The sequence below is a fragment of the Nerophis lumbriciformis genome, linkage group LG26 (assembly GCF_033978685.3).
Source record: "Nerophis lumbriciformis linkage group LG26, RoL_Nlum_v2.1, whole genome shotgun sequence".
Lineage (NCBI taxonomy): Eukaryota > Metazoa > Chordata > Actinopteri > Syngnathiformes > Syngnathidae > Nerophis > Nerophis lumbriciformis.
Genome location: NC_084573.2, coordinates 28,457,501 through 28,479,504, shown reverse-complemented (window position 1 = coordinate 28,479,504; position 22,004 = coordinate 28,457,501). Strand labels below are relative to the sequence as shown.

At 39.9% G+C, this 22,004-nt stretch overlaps 1 long non-coding RNA gene across 2 annotated transcripts in view; it reads left to right on the top strand.

Moving 5' to 3' along the window:
• Positions 1 to 22,004, top strand: part of LOC133623727 (uncharacterized) — a 234,335-nt gene that overhangs the window by 188,974 nt on the left and 23,357 nt on the right. Inside the window, exon 5 of one of the 2 annotated variants that reach the window (XR_009817932.1) lies at positions 11,765 to 11,901. The exons of the other annotated variant lie outside the window; for it this stretch is intronic. This is a non-coding gene — a long non-coding RNA (uncharacterized lncRNA). Of the gene's footprint in view, positions 1 to 11,764; positions 11,902 to 22,004 lie in introns of those variants that run through there. 2 annotated transcript variants of the gene reach the window in all.

Below are 22,004 nucleotides of genomic sequence, written 5' to 3'. Positions count from 1 at the left end.
GGCTAGTGTTTTGTTGGATTGGCTGTGTGCAAGAACTCAATAAAGCCACGATTTGCAACTAATCGCCGGACTCGTCATTTACCCTGGAGTCCGGAGCTGTGGATACCCACTGCCGGATAGAGTGAAGGGTGTTGCCCCCGAGAATACATCGGCCCTGGAGGAGTGTCTCCCCTGCGCTCCTCGACTACGGTCTGGGAGCCGGAAGCAGGAAAGGTGCAACACATGTTTGACGTGTTGTCAGAAGCAGCTGCTGAGCGATGTCGGCAAACCTCCGTCCTCCATTGTTGTATCGCGCAGCCAAAGTGTTCCCAAACGGGAGATCTTAACGAGGCAGGAGGGTCTTCCAGCTCTGGCTTTTACATGTTGTACTAGCCCGGTCTCTGCTGGCATGTGTACTCGTTCGGTGGGGCGGGGGGCGTGGTTGGGGGCGTGGTTAAGATATATATATATATATAAGAAATACTTGACTTTCAGTGAATTCTAGCTATATATATATATATATATATATATAAAAAATAAATACTTGAATTTCAGTGTTCATTTACAAACTACAACTCACAAACACTTTAGAGTTAGGCTCTACCATCAGAATGTGTACTTAAACTTATAAAGATCACATGGATATTATTCAGTGAGTTGATTCACCAAAACTAACCTGTTATACAGGAGGAAAAAGCACACAGGACGTTTCAATTGTTCACAGACTGGTCGCGCTCATCAGAATGACAAGCCACTTCCGGTCTGCAGGTGATAGCATTCAATTGGGAAGAAACGCCCTACTGCCCCCTACTGACCAATGTGAATACTGATAAATGTGTAATGACAGCTCCAAAAACGAATTCAAACCACAAAATAAAATAAATAAATCAACACAAAAATGTGACACATTATGGGTGGGTCACATATGCATGTACAGTAGATGGCAGTATTGTCCTGTTTAAAAGTGTCACAACATTGCTGTTTACGGCAGACGAACTGCTTTACGGTAGACACTGTTGTTGTGTGTTGTCAACACGTCACTCAGGTCCGCCTGAATTTCGGGAGTTTTTCAGGAGAAAATTTGTCCCGGGAGGTTTTCAGGAGAGGCGCTGAATTTCGGGAGTCTCCCGGAAAATCCGGGAGGGTTGGCAAGTATGCTTGTTATTGTGCCATACTAAGCTATTCAAAGAGTACAGTATAGCGCCGCTATAAGCTAGCTGGCAACTAGTGTGCTGGACCCCAAAAACGTATATAGTGACGGAGCAGGGATCCATTACCTATATGCTGTATAAGATTCTGTTTAAATTAAACAGTTCCTTAAGGTACCTTGTTGTTGTGCCATACTAAGATATTTAAATAATACAGTTTTAGCTAGCTGGAAACTAGCAGGCTAGTCACTAGCTGGCAACTGAAGCGCTATTGCTAGCTATCTTAAATGCTAACATGAATAGAATATTATGGTACAATTATTATTCAGATTTGTATTTGAAAAAAAGGCTCATCAACCCAACATTACCAGACCTCGGAAAGCCTGAAACCCCCGTACCCCTTCGCTGACAAGCACCCTCCCAGCCAGGCCAACCGCCTGCAGTCCACCGTGTCGGAGGGATTAACTGTGGGAGAGACTAAACGCTGGCGGGCACGGCGCGCCATAGACGGGCCAAGACCAGCCGGGGGAGAACTTGGACACGGTACCGTAGGATTGCTGCCAATGCACGCACGTTATGGATTTGAAAAAAGAAAAAAGTCCCATAAGCCTTTTAACTCGTATAAATGGGTGAAATTGTAGCGAATTGTAGAAATTGTTTGTGTGAAACGGATGTGTGGCCCCGCAACAAGGAAGCAAGACTATATTTTCAGTTTGTCTCCTTTTTCTGCTGACCAATGTGACCATGTCCATGTTTTGGGACCGACGCAGTTGTTGAGATAAGTGGCGACATAGTTATTTCTGCTGACACATGCATCAAGCCAGTGCTTCTCGATTAATTCCTGTCACGCTCCCCCTAGCAAGAAGAAAACAATGTGTGCCCTCCATCCCCCGTATAAATACTATCATTTGTCTACAAAATTGTTGTAAGTACACCTCTGCGTATTGTATCCCTATGAACATGAAAGAAACCCAAACAAGACTAAATAGATATTGATCACCTGGCAACAAAGAATAACTTTTTTTTAGAATCAAACCTTAATCAGATTAAATATAGGGATCTTCAATTTTGATAAAGGGATTTTGTTTAAAAAAAATAAAAAATTAAAAATCGAATCGTTTTTTGTTTTGTTTTTTGAAAAGAAAAATGAAGATATTCGGTAAAAAAAATTGAAAAAACAAACCACAACGGATGTTTTTTCATAGTCCTGTTATGCTAAAATATTTGATTTTCTGTGTAAGGCTGTAAAGACACACAAGAGTACTGTAGTATCCCGGCTTTTATTTTGAAAATAAAGACTTCCGGTGTCGGACTACAAAAAAAACATCCGTTTTGGTCTGTTTTTCCGTTTTTGTTTACTAGGGATCTACATTTTAATTCTCAAAAAGAAAAAATGCTTTGTTTTTAAATGTTCTTTTTTGTGTTTTAAAATTAAATAAAAAAGAATTCGTTTTTTTGGTTTTTAAAGGGGAACATTATCACAATTTCAGAATGGTTAAAACCATTAAAAATCAGTTCCCAGTAGCTTATTATATTTTTCAAAGTTTTTTTCAAAATGTTACCCTTCACGCAATATCCCTAAAAAAAGCTTCAAAGTGCCTGATTTTAACCATCGTTATATACACCCGTCCATTTTCCTGTGACGTCACATAGTGATGCCAACACAAACAAACATGGTGGAAAGAACAGCAAGTTATAACGACATTAGCTCGGATTCAGACTCGGATTTCAGCAGCTTAAGCGATTGAACAGATTACGCATGTATTGAAACGGATGGTTGTAGTGTGGAGGCAGGTAGCGAAAACGAAATTGAAGAAGAAACTGAAGCTATTGAGCCATATCGGTTTGAACCGTATGCAAGCGAAACCGACGAAAACGACACGACAGCCAGCGACACGGGAGAAAGCGAGGACAAATTCGGCGATCGCCTTCTAACCAACGATTGGTATGTGTTTGTTTGGCATTAAAGGAAACTAACAACTATGAACTAGGTTTACAGCATATGAAATACATTTGGCAACAACATGCACTTTGAAAGTGCAGACAGCCCAGTTTTCATCAATTAATATATTCTGTAGACATACCCTCATCCGCGCTCTTTTCCTGAAAGCTGATCTGTCCAGTTTTGGAGTTGATGTCAGCAGGCCAGGGAAGCTAGGGTCGATATTCTTCTCTTGATCATCTTCAGTGGCATAAGGGACGGTGTGAGCCAAGACATCCAGGGGGTTTAGCTCGCTCGTCTGCGGGAACAAACTGCCGCCATTGCTTGCCGTGCTAGCGAGGTCCTTTGTCCCTGAATTGCTCACACACTCCGGCAGATTCAATGGGGGTCTGGCGGCAGATTTCTTTGACTTTATCGTTGGAAATGCATCTGCTTTGAGTATCGCAGGATATCCACACATTCTTGCCATCTCTGTCGTAGCATAGCTTTCGTCGGTAAAGTGTGCGGAACAAACGTCCAATTTCTTGCCACTTTCGCATCTTCGGGCCACTGGTGCAACTTGAATCCGTCCCTGTTCGTGTTGTTACACCCTCCGACAACACACCGACGAGGCATGATGTCTCCAAGGTACGGAAAACAGTCGAAAAAACGGAAAATAACAGAGCTGATTTGACTCGGTGTTTGAGAAAATGGCGGCTTGCTTCCCGATGTGACGTCACATTGTGACATCATCGCTCCGAGAGCGAATATTAGAAAGGCGTTTAATTCGCCAAAATTCACCCATTTAGAGTTCGGAAATCGGTTAAAAAATATATGGTCTTTTTTCTGCAACATCAAGGTATATATTGACGCTTACATAGGTCTGGTGATAATGTTCCCCTTTAAAATCCCTTTATGAAAAGAAAATTGAAATACCAAAAAAAAAACACGGACTTTTAGGCTTAATTAATTTTGATTACCGTAAACTGCTACTTTTTTCCTACTCGTGCAGCTTACAGGAGCTCTGCGGCCAATTTATGGATTTTTCTTCGCTGACGGCCAAATTTAAAAGTACATTTTATAGTAAATTTTCAGACTTTTTCATAGTTTGGCCGGGGGGTGCGACTTATACTCAGGAGCGACTTATGTGTGAAATTATTAACAAATTACCGTAAAATATCAAATAATATTATTTAGCTCATTCACGTAAGAGACTAGACGTATAAGATTTCATGGGATTTAGCGATTAGGAGTGACAGGTTGTTTGGTAAACGTATAGCATGTTCTATATGTTATAGTTATTTGAATGACTCTTACCATAATATGTTACGTTAACATACCAGGCACCTTCTCAGTTGGTTATTTATGCCTCATATAACGTACACTTATTCAGCCTGTTGTTCACTATTCTTTATTTATTTTAAATTGCCTTTCAAATGTCTATTCTTGGTGTTGGGTTTTATCAAATAAATTTCCCCAAAAAATGCGACTTAAACTCCAGTGCGACTTATATATGTTTTTTCCCTTCTTTATTATGCATTTTCGGCCGGTGCGACTTATACTCCGAAAAATACGGTATTTGCAATGGGAAGGTGTTTTATTGTTTGTGCTAGTTGTTTGATTGTAACGTGTATCTTAGTTGTAGTTTTCAGTAACACATTTGGAAGTGTTGGAATCTAAAATCCCTAAAACGTTAGATGGCAATAGTGTATAGCAGTGGTCCCCAACCACCGGTCCGGAGACCGGTACCGGTCCGTGACGCATTTGCTACCGGGCCGCAGGGAAACATTAAATAATTTATAAACGACTGAATTTTCTCCAACTTAAAGGGGAACATTATCACAATTTCAGAAGGGTTAAAACCATTAAAAATCAGTTCCCAGTGGCTTATTTTATTTTTCGAAGTTTTTTTCAAAATTTTACCCATCACGCAATATCCCTAAAAAAAGCTTCAAAGTGCCTGATTTTAACCATCGTTATATACACCCGTCCATTTTCCTGTGACGTCACACAGTGAAGCCAACACAAACAAACATGGCGCATAGAACAGCAAGCTATAGCGACATTAGCTCGGATTCAGACTCGGATTTCAGCGGCTTAACACTGTCTGATAAGATAATTACTAACAATTATGAACTAGGTTTACAGCATATGAAATACATTTGGCAACAACATGCACTTTGAGAGTGCAGACAGCCCATTTCAGGCGCGCTAAGAACATATACTTTTCCACAATTTCAGCACTCAGGTTAACCATACCTAAATAGACACAAAATACTGCATTACACAAGACTACCCGAATGTACTCGAATGATTGAAAAAAATAAATGTTTTTTAGCTAAATTATTGGTAAACACAGTTTATGTATAATCATTTACGTAAAACCGCGAGTAATGAATACAATTTTCATCAATTAATATATTCTGTAGACATACCCTCATCCGCTCTTTCTTCCTGAAAGCTGATCTGTCCAGTTTTGGAGTTGATGTCAGCAGGCCAGGGAAGCTAGGGTCGATATTCTTCTGTTGATCATCTTTGGTGGCATAAGGGACGGTGTGAGCCAAGACATCCAGGGGGTTTAGCTCGCTCGTCTGCGGGAATAAACTGCCGCCATTGCTTGCCGTGCTAGCGAGGTCCTTTGTCCCTGAATTGCTCACACACTCCGGCAGATTCAATGGGGGTCTGGCGGCAGATTTCTTTGACTTTATCGTTGGAAATGCATTTGCTTTGAGTGTCGCAGGATATCCACACATTCTTGCCATCTCTGTCGTAGCATAGCTTTCGTCAGTAAAGTGTGCGGAACAAGTCCAATTTTTTGCCACTTTCGCATCTTTGGGCCACTGGTGCAACTTGAATCCGTCCCTGTTCGTGTTGTTACACCCTCCGACAACACACCGACGAGGCATGATGTCTCCAAGGTACGGAAAACAGTCGAAAAAAACGGAAAATAACAGAGCTGATTTGACTCGGTGTTTGAGAAAATGGCGGATTGCTTCCCGTTGTGACGTCATCGCTCGGAGAGCGAATAATAGAAAGGCGTTTAATTCGCCAAAATTCACCCATTTAGAGTTCGGAAATCGGTTAAAAAAATATATGGTCTTTTTTCTGCAACATCAAGGTATATATTGACGCTTACATAGGTCTGGTGATAATGTTCCCCTTTAACTTTTGCCTGTCCCACTAGACACACCAGTACGCTTGTTTATAGATGTACAATAAAACTCCCGATAGGAAGTTGCTATTTGTTATAACTTTATGACATGATACAATGCACATCAATGAACAAATAAAATATAAATGTGACAGATTGTAGCCAAAGGCTGATTTCCATCTGCATTTCATTGAAAAGAAACAAGCCCAGGGCTCCCATTAATTCAGCGTTAAAGTGAGTTGTATTTTTCATGCACTTATTTTTGCTGTATTTATCTGACACAAGCGGAAAGCCGGTCCCTGAAAATAATGCCTAAATTAAACCGGTCCGTGGTGCAAATAAGTTTGGGGACCACTGGTGTATAGGTCATGGTGTTGTTTGTTGCGCCCTAAAACATGTTAATACTATAAGTATTGCACGTATTAAGCAATGTGCATCTTTGTTGTAGTTTTCATGAATCAATTTGGAGATCTTGAAATCGCCTTGTATAATCGCAAAGACGTTAGGTGGCAGTAGTGTATAGCTCATGTTGTGTTCGTTGCGCCCGACATAGTGTTAATACTGTAAGTATTGTACTTGTTAAGCACAAGCTGTTTGATTGTAATGTGCATCTTAGTTGTAGTTTTCATTTACAAATTTGGAGGTGTTGAATTCGCCGTGTAAAATTGCCACGGCGTTAAATGGCAGGAGTGTATAGCTCATTTTGTGTTTGTTGTGCCCTACATAGTGTTAATACTGTAAGTGCATCTTAGTTGTAGTTTTCATTAACTATTTTGGAGGTGTTGTAATCAGCATGTAAAATCGCTGAAATTTTAGATGGCAGTAGTAGTAGTAGATGGTGTTTGTTGCGCCCTAAGGCTATGTCTAGACTTAAACAAATAATTATTTAGCCTTAGCCCCATTTCAGCCACACTAAACTATCGTTTAAGGTCCCCCTCCTCGGACAATTTTTTACACGTGTAAGCGCGCCGTGTATTTCTTGAATCTCCGGCTCTTAGCTTTGTTTGGACTCATTGATCGTTTACAAACTGAGTTCGGAGAGGAAGTGACGCCAGAAAGACCGCGCCCCACACAGGAAGTGACGTCAGAAAGAACGCGCCACAGCCAGCTTCATAATAAAGCGGTTTTGTAACTCGGAGCTAACCACTGGAAATATGGAGGCGAGTCATCCAGACATGCACAGACATGTTTCTCCTTGCGTCTGTACAGATGCTCTTGGAAATCACACATGAATACCTTAAAAGAAAGCGATTGCAGCTATTTGAGATACAACACTTCTCAGACGGCAAGAGAACTTTGGAATGTCCAGGTCAGCTGTGATTCTACTTACCGAAAAACTACGTTCATTTGTCGAAGGGGAGACAACGAGAATGCGGGATCCCGTGGATGTGATAAAAAAGGTAGCGTGTGCTTTGTATTACCTGGTCGTCGAGGGAAGACTATGGAAAACAGCGAATGCTTTTGGACTGGCAAAGCAGACTGTATCAGTTATTGTCCGCCATGTATGTCGCGGACTCAACATCTAGGTCCAGAGTATATAAAGTCACCAAAAACGAATGGAAAATGAAGGTGAAGTCAAAAGAGTGAGAAGTGTCCTGATCAGATATCTAGATCCCGAGATTAATTGTTGTAAAATGTTCTTTGTCACATTGTTTACGTGTCTAATAAATATTTTATTAATTTATGATGACTCAGGTGTGATTCACTACAACAGGGCCCCACAGCACACTGGATTCCAGTTAATTGAAATACAACAACAGTGGATATTGTTCAGAAAAGTTACATTTAATTTAAGAACTTGCACACAAAGCAACACTGGAGGTGACTATGACAAGCGCATTTTCCGCGCATGCGTACTAAGTTGCGTTGCGCCGGCTGACAGAGGGGGGAGGGGGTCTTAAACGACCATTGTGTGTATGTGTGGACAAGGATAAGGTTAGGTGGGATTTACCCTGGATAACCTTAGTGTAGAAGGGGCCTAAAACGTGTTAATACTGGAAGAATTGTACTTATTGAGCACCAGTTGTTTGATTGTAACGTGCAGTTGTGGTTTTCAATAACACATTTGGAGGTGTTGAAATCGCCTTGTAAAATGCTAAAAAAGTAGCATGTCAATAGCAAAGCCAATGTATATTAGCATCAAGCTAGTGCATTGTTTTGGAAAAGTGGGGCCTTACTTCACTTACAAACCCTGTTTCCATATGAGTTGGGAAATTGTGTTGGATGTAAATATAAACGGAATACAATGATTTGCAAATCCTTTTCAACCCATATTCAATTGAATGCACTACAAAGACAAGATATTTGAAGTTCAAACTCATAAACTTTATTTATTTTTTTTACAAATAATAATTAACTTAGAATTTCATGGCTGCAACACGTGCCAAAGTAGTTGGGAAAGGGCATGTTCACCACTGTGTTACATGGCCTTTCCTTTTAACAACACTCAGTAAACGTTTGGGAACTGAGGAGACACATTTTTTAAGCTTCTCATGTGGAATTCTTTCCCATTCTTGCTTGATGTACAGCTTAAGTTGTTCAACAGTCCGGGGGTCTCCGTTGTGGTATTTTAGACTTCATAATGCACCACACATTTTCAATGGGAGACAGGTCTGGACTACAGGCAGGCCAGTCTAGTACCCACACTCTTTTACTATGAAGCCATGTTGATGTAGCCCGTGGCTTGGCATTGTCTTGCTGAAATAAGCGGGGGCGTCCATGGTAACGTTGCTTGGATGGCAACATATGTTGCTCCAAAACCTGTATGTACCTTTCAGCATTAATGGCGCCTTCACAGATGTGTAAGTTGCCCATGTCTTGGGCACTAATACACCCCCATACCATCACAGATGCTGGATTTTCAACTTTGCGCCTATACCAATCCGCATGGTTCTTTTCCTCTTTGGTCCGGAGGACACAACGTCCACAGTTTCCAAATACAATTTAAAATGTGGACTCGTCAGACCACAGAACACTTTTCCACTTTGTGTCAGTCCATCTTAGATGAGCTCAGACCCAGCGAAGCCGAAGGCGTTTCTGGGTGTTGTTGATAAACAGCTTTCGCCTTGCATAGCAGAGTTTTAACTTGCACTTACAGATGTAGCGACCAACTGTAGTTACTGACAGTGGGTTTCTGAAGTGTTCCTGAGCCCATGTGGTGATATCCTTTACACACTGATGTCGCTTGTTGATGCAGTACAGCCTGAGGGATCGAAGGTCACGGGCTTAGCTGCTTACGTGCAATGATTTCTCCAGATTCTCTGAACCCTTTGATGATATTACGGATCGTAGATGGTGAAATCCCTAAATTCCTTGCAATAGCTGCTTGAGAAAGGTTTTTCTTAAACTGTTCAACAATTTGCTCACGCATTTGTTGACAAAGTGGTGACCCTCGCCCCATCCTTGTTTGTGAATGACTGAGCATTTCACGGAATCTACTTTTATACCCAATCATGGCACCCACCTGTTCCCAATTTGCCTGTTCACCTGTGGGATGTTCCAAATAAGTGTCTGATGAGCATTCCTCAACTTTATCAGTATTTATTGCCACCTTTCCCAACTTCTTTGTCACGTGTTGCTGGCATCAAATTCTAAAGTTAATGATTATTTGCAAAAAAAAAAAATGTTTATCAGTTTGAACATCAAATATGTTGTCTTTGTAGCATATTCAACTGAATATGGGTTGAAAATGATTTGCAAATCATTGTATTCCGTTTATATTTACAACTAACACAATTTCCCAACTCATATGGAAACGGGGTTTGTACGTTGGAGTCTTTTCTGAGTCAATATCTTGGTTGGCATTGAAAATTGCAACATTGCTTAGAGGTAGTTTGGCTGAGTCTGCTCTCGGTGCCGCTGGAGTGACAGACTTGGCGCGACGACGTCACGTGCAAACCAGGTGTTTGGTCGGTGCCGGATTTGTCCGTAGAACCAATCCAGCTGGTAAGGTGAGAACGTGTTTGCCTCATAACAAATGAACGTGTTCAATCCTACAATTTGTCTTGCCGCTGTGTTTTAAAAGTCAAACCTCGGCGGAGCGTCTGGAATTCACCGCGGAAATTAAACAGCGGCGAGGAAAAGCGACGAGTGCGCGGCGCGTTCTTGACAAGCTTTATGCCGCCGACAAATGAGTGCCAGACTTATTATGAACTGTGAAGCCACTCGGCGGCACGCAGTCGAGGCAAAGAGCAGCCTTGATTTAAATGTCACTGCATGGTGCTGGTGTTGTTGTTGCCATGGGAACGCTGGATGTCTTGCCTTGTTGATTCTCCCTCACACAGCCATCAGATAAATAGGCTTGTATTTGTCCTCCCCCTAAAAGGCTCAGCAGGAGGTATTTGTTGAAAAAGAAGCGCAGAGTGAGAGCGACGGCAGACAGAATAAATATGTTTCCTACCCGCGGGGGTGACGCGATGCTTAAATTGCGTCCGTTTTTTTTGTTTTGTCCCCCAATGTCAGCAAGACAGAATGCGGGGCCGGGGAAATTGCAAAGGGCACACACGCGCACAAACCGCTTGTTTTGACCTCTCGGCGCTGAGCCGTCGTCGGGGGCAACGGGAGGACATGACGGCAATGCGAGGGAGCTGACCTTTGGCGGATGGCCTCGACACCTGCGGGCCACGGTGACTCACTCCCAGCCCCCCCGACAAGGACCCGTACGCTGTCTTGACCAGGCTGGAGTCGGGCGGTTGTTCGCAGCACCTGGCGAACAGGAAGGGGAGGACTCACATGTGGTCAAAGCGAGCGATGACCAGTGTTCTAAAAATTCACTTTTAAATAGTAACTCATTACTATTAATGAATTAAAGTTACTCGTTACTTTAACAAAATATAATTTAATTACTGACGAAATTACTCTTTAGTAAATGTAATTAATTACTAGGGAAAGTAATTAAAACGTTACTTCGGGGAAAAAAAAAAATCCAATATCTAGCACAGTGATTTTCAACCTTTTTTGAGCGAAGGCACATTTATTTAACCTCTTAAGGCCCTTCTTTATTTCTCTTTGCTTTTTGGGCTTATTGGACCCTAATTAGAATAAAAACCAAGAATCATCTTTTGATATGATGTACTTAGTCCATAAGTACACAAACATGTACGTCATGTTTAGTGACATGCTAATTCTTATTTTTACACTTTTTTCCCCCAAATTGCATTGTATGTTATACTCTTCTGACACCACCAGATAGCAATGTAAGTGTCCACATAAGCACATAAGACCCCAATTCAGTAGTGTACACAATTTTGGAAATAAGCATATTTATCCGAGAGAGTCTTGATAGCAATTTCCTTGACCCAGCAACGCACAAAGAAGTTGTAGACCTCCATGCTTTTCCAAGTTTCCATTTGTATTGTCGTGTAGAATGACGTCTAGCGCACAATAGTTCCATATGTCTGGGAACTATAATCCCTGATGTCACCCGACAAATCTTTTTGTGTTAAAGTATAGGAACCTGTTTATTGCACAGTTGGATTTTTTTTGCTCGTATCTGCTTTTTGCAGAAAGATTTAAGCCTCTTTGGTCATCTTGGCTTGTTCGACCACCACTGGTTTTCACTTTCAGGAAGAAGTCATGTGACCAAATACAAGCCCTAATGACAAGTGCCTCAAAGTGCTTCACAAACCACAACGACTTTCCCTGATCTGAACCCAAATCCGGGCAAGGAAAAACTCCAAAAGCCCGAGATGGGGAAAAAGAAGAGACTTTGGGAGAGAGTCATAGCCCAGCAGGTACAAGACATTGAAACAACGTTGAGAACTTGTTAAAGTAGGTCCTGACATTTAGCAACTCCAACCTAACGTTGAAACAACATGCCATTTGACGACATTTATTCAATGTCAGATTTTGACGTTGATTTGACCATTGAATTTTAGTCATTTCCCAACCAATATTCTACAACACAAATACAACGTTGAAACAACATGCTCTTTGACAAAGTTTATTCAGTGTCAGGTTGTGACGTTGATTTGACCATTGAATTTTGGTCATTTCCCCAACCAATATTTTTTAACACTAATCTAACGTTGAAACAACATGCTTGTTGACGACGTTTAATCAATGTTGATTTGACCATAGAATTATGGTCACCTCCCAAACAACATTCTATATCACAAATACAACGTTGAAACATGCTTTTTGACGACATTTAATCAATGTTGGGTTCTGACGTTGATTTAACCATTGAAATTTGGTCATTTTCCAACCAATATTTTACATCACAAATACAATGTTGAAACAACATGCTTTGACGATGTTTGATCAATGTCAGGTTGTGATGTTGATTTGACCATTGAATTTGGTCATTTCCCAACTAATATTCTACAACACAAATACAACGTTGAAACAACATGCTCTTTGACAAAGTTTATTCAGTGTCAGGTTGTGACGTTGATTTGACCATTGAATTTTGGTCATTTCCCCAACCAATATTTTTTAACACTAATCTAACGTTGAAACAACATGCTTGTTGACGACGTTTAATCAATGTTGATTTGACCATAGAATTATGGTCACCTCCCAAACAATATTCTATATCACAAATACAACGTTGAAACATGCTTTTTGACGACATTTAATCAATGTTGGGTTCTGACGTTGATTTAACCATTGAAATTTGGTCATTTTCCAACCAATATTTTACATCACAAATACAATGTTGAAACAACATGCTTTGACGATGTTTAATCAATGTCAGGTTGTGATGTTGATTTGACCATTGAATTTGGTCATTTCCCAACTAATATTCTACAACACAAATACAACGTTGAAACAACATGCTTTTTGACAATGTTTGATCAATGTTGGGTTCTGACGTTGATTTGATCATTGAAATTTGGTCATTTTCCAACCAATATTCTACAAGACAAATATAACATTGAAACAACATGCTTTTTGACAACATTTATTCAATGTCAGATTCTGATGTTGATTTGACCATTGAAATGTGGTAATTTTCCAACCAATATTTTACATCACAAATACAACGTTGAAACAACATGCTTTGACGATGTTTAATCAATGTCAGGTTGTGATGTTGATTTGACCATTGAATTTTGGTCATCTCCCAACCAATATTCTACAACACAAATACAACGTTGAAACAACATACTTTATGACAATGTCTATTCAATGTTGGTTTCTGACGTTGATTTGACCATTGAATTTTGGTCATTTCCCAACTAATATTCTACAATACAAATACAACGTTAAAACAACATGCTTTTTGACGACGTTTATTCAATGTCAGGTTGTGACATTGATTTGACTATTACATTTTGGTCATTTCCCAACCATTATTCTACAACACAAACACAACGTTGAAACAACATGCTTTTGGATGACGTTTAATCAATGTTGGGTTCTGACGTTGATTTGACCATTGAATTTTGGTCATTTCCCAAATAATATTCTACAACACAAATACAACGATGAAACAACATGTTTTTTTAATTAGTTTATTCAATGTCAGGTTGTGACGTTGATTTGACCATTGAATTTACCCCGAAAGGGACAAGCGGTAGAAAATGGATGGATGCATGGAATTTTGGTAATTTCCCAACCAATAGTCTTCAACACAAATACAAATACAACGTTGAAACAACATGCTTTTTGAGGACGTTAATTCAGTGTCAGGTTGAGAGGTTTATTTGACCATTGAAATTTGATAATTTCCCAACCAAAATTCTACAACACAAACATAATGTTGAAACAACATGTTTTTGACTATGTTTAATCAATGTCAGGTTGTGACGTTGATTTGACCGTTGAATTTTGGTCATTTCCCAACCAATATTATACAACACAAATACAACGTTGAAACAACATGCTTTTTGACGACGTTTAATCAATGTTGGGTTCTGACGTTGATTTGACAATTTAATTTACCCCGGAAGGGACAAGCGGTAGACAATGAATGGATGGATGGATGGAATTTTGGTCATTTCCCAACCAATATTCTACAACACAAATACAATGTTGAAACAACATGCTTTTTGACAATGTTTATTCCATGTCCGAGTGTGAGGTTTATTTGACCATTGAATTTGGTAATTTCCCAACCAAAATTTTACAACACAAACTTAACGTTGAAACAACATGCTTTTTGACTATGTTTAATCAATGTCAGGTTGTGACATTGATTTGACTATTACATTTTGGTCATTTCCCAACCATTATTCTACAACACAAACACAACGTTGAAACAACATGCTTTTGGATGACGTTTAATCAATGTTGGGTTCTGACGTTGATTTGACCATTGAATTTTGGTCATTTCCCAAATAATATTCTACAACACAAATACAACGATGAAACAACATGTTTTTTTAATTAGTTTATTCAATGTCAGGTTGTGACATTGATTTGACCATTGAATTTACCCCGAAAGGGACAAGCGGTAGAAAATGGATGGATGCATGGAATTTTGGTAATTCCCAACCAATAGTCTTCAACACAAATACAAATACAACGTTGAAACAACATGCTTTTTGAGGACGTTTATTCAGTGTCAGGTTGGGAGGTTTATTTGACCATTGAAATTTGATAATTTCCCAACCAAAATTCTACAACACAAACATAATGTTGAAACAACATGTTTTTGACTATGTTTAATCAATGTCAGGTTGTGACGTTGATTTGACCGTTGAATTTTGGTCATTTCCCAACCAATATTCTACAACACAAATACAACGTTGAAACAACATGCTTTTTGACGACGTTTAATCAATGTTGGGTTCTGACGTTGATTTGACAATTGAATTTACCCCGGAAGGGACAAGCGGTAGACAATGAATGGATGGATGGATGGAATTTTGGTCATCTCCCAACCAATATTCTACAACACAAATACAACGTTGAAACAACATGCTTTTTGACAATGTTTATTCCATGTCCGAGTGTGAGGTTTATTTGACCATTGAATTTGGTAATTTCCCAACCAAAATTTTACAACACAAACTTAACGTTGAAACAACATGCTTTTTGACTATGTTTAATCAATGTCAGGTTGTGACGTTGATTTGACCGTTGAATTTTGGTCATTTCCCAACCAATATTCTACAACACAAATACAACGTTGAAGCAAAATGCTTTTTGACGACGTTTAATCAATGTTGGGTTGTGACGTTGATTTGACCATTGAATTTTGGTCATTTCCAAACCAATATTCTACAACACAAATACAACGATGAAACAACATGGTTTTTTAATTAGTTTATTCAATGTCAGGTTGTGACGTTGATTTGACCATTGAATTTACCCCGAAAGGGACAAGCGGTAGACAATGGATAGATGGATGGATGGAATTTTGGTAATATCCCAACCAATATTCTACAACACAAATACAAAGTTGAAACAACATGCTTTTTGATGTTGTTTAATCAATGTTGGGTTCTGATGTTGATTTGACCATTGAATTATGGCAATTTCCCAACCAATATTCTACAACACAAATACAACGTTGAAACAACATGCTTTTTGACAACGTTTAATTAATGTTGGGTTCTGACGTTGATTTGACCATTGAATTTTGGTCATTTCCCAACCAATATTCTACAAGACAAATACAACATTGAAGCAAAATGCTTTTTGACAACGTTTAATCAATGTTGGGTTCTGACGTTGATTTGACCATTGAATTTTGGTCATTTTCCAAATAATATTCTACTACACAAATACAACGATGAAACAACATGCTTTTTAATTAGTTTATTCAATGTCAGGTTGTGACGTTGATTTGACCATTGAATTTACCCCGGAAGAGACAAGCGGTAGACAATGGATGGATGGATGGATGGATGGATGGATGGAATTTTGGTCATTTCCCAACCAATATTCTACAACACAAATACAACGTTGAAACAACATGCTTTTTGACAATGTTTATTCCATGTCCGAGTGTGAGGTTTATTTGACCATTGAATTTGGTAATTTCCCAACCAATATTGTACAGCACAAATACAACGTGGAAACAACATGCTTTTTGACGTTGTTTAATCAATGTTGCGTTCTGATGTTGATTTGACCATTGAATTTTGGTCATTTCCCAACCAACAACGTGGATCCAATGTTAGACACCAGCATTGTCTCAATTTACAAATACAACTGTTTCGCAACGTTGTTTCAAAGTCAATTTTAAAGGACATGTACGTATAACCAACGTTGTTTCAATGTCTCGCGCCTGCTGGTAGGGGATCTTCCTGCATGTAGTAGACAAGTCGACATGAGACGTCGCCGACTGACCTCAATGTGCGCAAATTAACGCGGTTGCGATTGATTAGGTAAGACGCGGGCGTGATAGAGTTTCAGTATTAAAGGGGAACATTATCACCAGACCTATGTAAGCGTCAATATATACCTTGATGTTGCAGAAAAAAGACCATATATTTTCTTAACCGATTTCCGAACTCTAAATGGGTGAATTTTGGCGAATTAAACGCCTTTCTATTATTCGCTCTCGGAAAGCAATCCGCCATTTTCTCAAACACCGAGTCAAATCAGCTGTTATTTTCCGTTTTTTCGACCGTTTTCCGTACCTTGGAGACATCATGCCTCGTCGGTGTGTTGTCGGAGGGTGTAACAACACGAACAGGGACGGATTCAAGTTGCACCAGTGGCCCAAAGATGCGAAAGTGGCAAGAAATTGGACGTTTGTTCCGCACACTTTACCGACGAAAGCTATGCTACGACAGAGATGGCAAGAATGTGTGGATATCCTGCGACACTCAAAGCAGATGCATTTCCAACGATAAAGTCAAAGAAATCTGCCGCCAGACCCCCATTGAATCTGCCGGAGTGTGTGAGCAATTCAGGGACAAAGGACCTCGGTAGCACGGCAAGCAATGGCGGCAGTTTGTTCTCGCAGACGAGCGAGCTAAACCCCCAGGATGTCTTGGCTCACACCGTCCCGAAGATGATCAAGAGAAGAATATCGACCCTAGCTTCCCTGGCCTGCTGACATGAGGGTATGTCTACAGAATATATTAATTGATGAAAATTGGGCTGTCTGCACTCTCAAAGTGCATGTTGTTGCCAAATGTATTTCATATGATGTAAACCTAGTTCATAGTTGTTAGTTTCCTTTAATGCCAAACAAACACATACCAATCGTTGGTTAGAAGGCGATCGCCGAATTCGTCCTCGCTTTCTCCCGTGTCGCTGGCTGTCGTGTCGTTTTCGTCGGTTTCGCTTGCATACGGTTCAAACCGATATGACTCAATAGCTTCAGTTTCTTCTTCAATTTCGTTTTCGCTACCTGCCTCCACACTACAACCATCCGTTTCAATACATTCGTAATCTGTTGAATCGCTTAAGCCGCTGAAATCCGAGTCTGAATCCGAGCTAATGTCGCTATAGCTTGCTGTTCTATGCGCCATGTTTGTTTGTGTTGGCATCACTATGTGACGTCACAGGAAAATGGACGGGTGTATATAACGATGGTTAAAATCAGGCACTTTGAAGCTTTTTTTATGGCTATTGCGTGATGGGTAAAATTTTGAAAAAAACTTCGAAAAATAAAATAAGCCACTGGGAACTGATTTTTAATGGTTTTAACCCTTCTGAAATTGTGATAATGTTCCCCTTTAATGAACAGTTCCCGATGTAACTCCCCTCGTGACATAAACGTGCAGGCGGCATGGCGAGCATGTTCACACCAGTTGCTAATTGCAGAGGATGAAACAAATCATTCAAGTCACACAGGGGTCACAAGATGCAGAGGGGCTCGTCAGATCAAAAGTACTTTCTGAAGAGCTTCACCTCAAGTTAAAGTCGAAGCTTAAACTTGTAAAATGAAGACGCGGAAACGTATTTTTGTTTGGATTGACTCCAAGCAGCATATGAGAACACTGGTGACCTTCCGACTATTGCTGTCATGGACCACTGCTGCCTTGTACTTCTGTCTGCTCTTCATCTCCTTTGCTGTAATGGATGTTGAGACGTATCGATTTTTATACCGACTACCTCTCCCTGTGCTTCTGGCCATCTCTTGTGCTCTTACTTAAGCTATTAGCAGAGGGTTCCTTTTTTTCCCCCCAGCTCAGTCGATGCTGACATGTTAGAGTTGCAGTGGCATCTTCATTTTCTAAATATTGTCGAAATGAAACTTTGAGATTTCTGCTATGTGTTTTGTAGGGAGGTACTGCTTGGTCCTATATAACGGTCCTCCGTCTGAGAGACTCTGTCCTCATCATTCCTCTTCCACGCTGTGCAGTTTTTGGTCGTCTTATAAATCACATCACCATTTACAGAATCCTCACACACATCGCCGTGACTGCGAGTAAATAAAAAGCTTCAAACGCAGTGCCATTTTGTCATTTTGAACCCCCCGCACCCCCTCCTCAGGTTGTTGTCATGGTAACAGCAAGCCGAAATACAGCCATTACTCTATGGGGGTTAAAAGGGAACTGCGCTTTTTTGGGAATTGTGCCTATCATTCACAAAATCACCTCATATTCTCTACTGCTCGCTAGTGTTACCATATCTGAGTTATTGTGTAGAACTGAACTGGGCAAGAAAGCATTTAGGTTTTCAGCACCGAAGGCTTGGAATAACCTACAATCGAACATTAAACTTCAAACCCTAGTTACGTTGAATGAGTTTAAAGCTTCTGTGAAAGGACTGCAGTCTACCTTGTCTGTATGCACATGTGTCATGTGAGCAAGTTTTAATGTTGTAAATGTGATGTTTTATGTATTTGTTTACTGTTTTTAATGTAACCTTGCTGCTGCCCTCTTGGCCAGGTCTCCCTTGGAAAAGAGATCTTTGATCTCAATGGGATTTTACCTGGTTAAATAAAGGCTAATAATAATAATAAGAAATATGGGGAAATAACTACAAATGTGCGAACATTCGCTCACTGTGTTACAAAAAAGATCAGTTAGAATAATACAAAATGTTGGATATAGAGAACATACAAACCCTTTATTTACCGAGTCAAAAATATTAAAGGGGAACATTATCACAATTTCAGAATGGTTAAAACCATTAAAAATCAATTCCCAGTGGCTTATTATATTTTTCAAAGTTTTTTTCAAAATATTACCCATCACGCAATATCCCTAAAAAAAGCTTCAAAGTGCCTGATTTTAACCACCCGTCCGGTTTCCTGTGACGTCACATAGTGATGCCAACACAAACAAACATGGCGCATAGAACAGCAAGCTATAGCGACATTAGCTCGGATTCAGACTCGGATTTCAGCGGCTTAAGCGATTCAATAGATTACGCATGTATTGAAACGGATGGTTGTAGTGTGGAGGCAGGTAGCGAAAACGAAATTGAAGAAGAAACTGAAGCTATTGAGCCATATCGGTTTGAACCGTATGCAAGCGAAACCGACGAAAACGACACGACAGCCAGCGACACGGGAGAAAGCGAGGACGAATTCGGCGATCGCCTTCTAACCAACGATTGGTATGTGTTTGTTTGGCATTAAAGGAAACTAACAACTATGAACTAGGTTTACAGCATATGAAATACATTTGGCAACAACATGCACTTTGAGAGTGCAGACAGCCCAATTTTCATCAATTAATATATTCTGTAGACATACCCTCATGTCAGCAAGCCAGGGAAGCTAGGGTCGATATTCTTCTCTTGACGGTGTGAGCCAAGACATCCAGGGGGTTTAGCTCGCTCGTCTGCGGGAACAAACTGCCGCCATTGCTTGCCGTGCTACCGAGGCCCTTTGTCCCTGAATTGCTCACACACTGCGGCAGAGTCAATGGGGGTCTGGCGGCAGATTTCTTTGACTTTATCGTTGGAAATGCATCTGCTTTGAGTGTCGCAGGATATCCACACATTCTTGCCATCTCTGTCGTAGCATAGCTTTCGTCGGTAAAGTGTGCGGAACAAACGTTCAATTTCTTGCCACTTTCGCATCTTTGGGCCACTGGTGCAACTCTAATCCTCCCTGTTCGTGTTGTTACACCCTCCGACAACACACCGACGAGGCATGATGTCTCCAAGGTATGGAAAACAGTCAAAAAAACGGAAAATAACAGAGCTGATTTGACTCGGTGTTTGAGAAAATGGCAGATTGCTTTTAGTGACGTCATCGCTCCGAGAGCGAATATTAGAAAGGCGTTTAATTCGCCAAAATTCACCCATTTAGAGTTCGGAAATCGGTTAAAAAAATATATGGTCTTTTTTCTGCAACATCAAGGTATATATTGACGCTTACATAGGTCTGGTGATAATGGTCCCCTTTAAAATTTCGGTGATTTGGTAAAATTGCAAACAGCTAAAATGATGTACAGAGCAAACTATAACCTGCTACCAAAGAATGTACAACAATTCTTCTCAACTAAAGAGGAGAAATATAACCTTGGAGGAAAAAATAATTTCAAACATTTATATGCACGTCCAACACTTGGAACCTTTAGCATATCAGTATGTGGAATTAAATGATGGAATGGATTAAGTAAAGAAGTTAAACATTGTACTGATATGATCCAGTTTAAGAGGTTGTTCAAATGATTAGTGCTTACAAAGCACAAAGAATTATGAGAAATAATTTAAACCTTATTGAAAATAAGATATTCTTCATCTCAGTATGTTAATAATGACTGAAATAAGTAATTACATATTACAAAACTGTTGTGGTATACTAATTCACAGATGTTATTTTGTTATATAAAAAGGTCAGTAAATGATGTATATATTTGTAAACGCTCTGAAGTGGGAAAGGGGCAGGATTAAATAAGCTTTGCTTCTTCCTACTCCTTTTCGGACATGATGTAAAGTGAAATGATATGAAAATGTGTGATGTAATATACTGTAAGTGTGTTCATGTTCGAAATAAACTAAAGAAAGAAAAAAAAGCCTAAGTAAGACAACAATACATATGTTTTTCTTTTGTTAAGCATTCTAAGTTGTAAATAAACCTGAGCAAAAATCATCTAACAATGGAGCTAATTGGAGTCGCTCTACTCCGCCTATAAAGCGCTCTAAAAACATCCAAAAGCCTCCATCATCGTTTTATAGGGTGTCCCCTTAATGTAATTGAATGTGGCGCACTGCCACGGCATTTTTATTACCGCCACACCTTCAAAATCCTTTTTTTTTTTTTACTTGAAGTGAAGTAAATTATATTTATATAGCGCTTTTCTCTAGTGACCCAAAGCGCTTTACATAGTGAAACCCAATATCTAAGTTACATTTAAACCAGTGTGGGGTGGCACTGGGAGCAGGTGGGTAAAGTGTCTTGCCCAAGGACACAACAGTAGTGACTAGGATGGCGGAAGCAGGAATCGAACCTGGAACCCTCAAGTTGCTGGCACGGCCACTCTACCAACCGAGCTATGCCGCCTCACAAACTTTTCCTTCTCGAAAAAAAATTTAAGTAATATAATTTCATAGAAGAAAATCACAAAGTCCAATGCTATTTTTAACTTTTATTACCAATCTTACGATAACAGACGGCACAATTCCAACAGGTTTTACCTCACGGGCAAACATTTTCGTCTCGTGAGTCCGCGCTTCCCCGAACACACAACAATACTTCCTCATTCTCCGCCAATCACCTTTCAGGCACGGACGGTGTGTTTGTGACCGTGGGAAAAACTGACATTAAATTCAAAACACACAAACATAAAACATTAACATTAGGTGGTCGTTAAAGTATGAATTGACATATATATATATATATATATATATATATATATATATATATATATATATACCTTATTATATGTACACTATTAACAAGTGATGTATCGTAAACTCAAACACCGAAAAAAGACTTTGATCACCAAAAACCGCGCTACCGAAACCGGGTATAAACAAAACGCACGCCATTGTGACT